Source organism: Trachypithecus francoisi, unplaced genomic scaffold, assembly GCF_009764315.1.
Source record: "Trachypithecus francoisi isolate TF-2019V2 unplaced genomic scaffold, Tfra_2.0 Lachesis_group11, whole genome shotgun sequence".
Lineage (NCBI taxonomy): Eukaryota > Metazoa > Chordata > Mammalia > Primates > Cercopithecidae > Trachypithecus > Trachypithecus francoisi.
In genome coordinates this window covers 122747071-122748698 of record NW_022681456.1, presented here as the reverse complement: position 1 = coordinate 122748698, position 1628 = coordinate 122747071, and positions in this window count along the sequence as shown.

Here is a 1628-nt window from a genome sequence, read left to right as displayed (position 1 = left end):
CCTGTCTGGTTAATTCATGCTTATGCGTCATGCTACACATAAAAGCCCACTCCAAAGATTGGCAAAAAATTGTTACAGGTATTCTGCTGAGTTTTCTTTCTTTCTTTCTTTTCTTTCTTTCTTTCTTTCTTTCGTTCGTTCGTTCGTTCTTTCTTTCTTTCTTTCTCTTTCTTTCGTTCTTTCTTTCTTTCTCCCTCTCTCTCTCTCTCTTTCTTTCTTTTTTTTTTTTAACTGTAAACCAGAAAACAATTGTAGGGATCAAGGATAGACATGGCACTTAGATAGGACTTTCATGACCCAATTTGGAACAATTTGAGTACCAGAATAGGAGATTAGAGCCTATTGAACAAAATGTGAAACTGGGAGTCCACAAAGATGTAAATGGAAAGATGAAGTACCTCCTGACAGAGCAAGAATGTCACTGAACAATGTTACATGGATAATGGCTATTTTATTCAAGACTATTACAATAGTGAAAAGAGACTAGGACTCAGTCTGAACTAAAATCTGTCAAAACAAAGCGGGTGGGGGCTTTAAGAGTGAAGGTGAGGAGGAGATCATACGCCGTATGTATTTGCTAATTGGCTTTACCCAGAAGAAAATTAAACTTTCTTTGATCTGTACAAGTTGATCAGACAAATGGGGTCGTTATTGTCATATGCAACTAAAACAGGGTAGACAATCCAAGGGAAAAAGGCACTCAGGGCACATAGCATTGCTTCAAAAATATAATTCTCTACAAACCTAGTTGCTAAAACTACCTGTTGTAACCTAAAACCAATTTTATCTAACAGCTATTAAAACAACCTACTGTGACTGCAAGACTGGTTTTGCCCACCACTGTCACACACCAATCAGAACGTGCCAGCTCCTCAAAACTTTACTAGAGCCAATAAACTTTCTTTCAAACCAATACGTAACTTTTTTTGTTTTTAATAACACCTCCAACCTTCGTTTTGTTCTTTAGACAAACCAAAGACCCCTGGTCCTCGCATTTAGGCCAAATCACAATTCTTACCTCTCTAATAAAATATTTTAAATGTAGAGATCTGTCCCTATATTTTATTTTGATTTTGACCTACTTAGTGTCAAGCTGGGTTCCAAAGCTGACTCAGCTTAGGGAGAAACACTGGCCCACAGGGCTAGGGCATGATGTACTCACACTGGAGCTTATTGACTCCTGTGACCCCGCTGTTGCTGCAGATAGCCTCATTTCTCCCTCATTCCTCCCTGAACTCCCGATTTTAGTTTGCTTCTGTTTTATTTGGATTTTAGATGAGGAGGGGTCTTTCCTCTTCTTGTTTCAGAGACCTCTTTCTCCCTCTGGTTGGAAGGTCTTCTGTTAGGGAGGACTATTTTCCTCCTGGCAGACCTCAGCTGTGACGTCTGGGTGACGGGATTTTTCTTTTCAGGCTGAAGCCTGGCCAAAAGCATTTTTATTTTTTCCTTCAGTTGAAGAAGGCAGCTGGCCTTCCTTTTGGGTTTATTTGGCCTTTTCATAATCAGTGCTTGCATTTAACTGGCTTTTGTGTATTTGGCATTACACAAAATCACCTAGATAAATTTAGTTATGAATGGATTCTCAAAGTTTAAGGGCATGCCAAGGTATTTTTTGTGACTCTAACTGA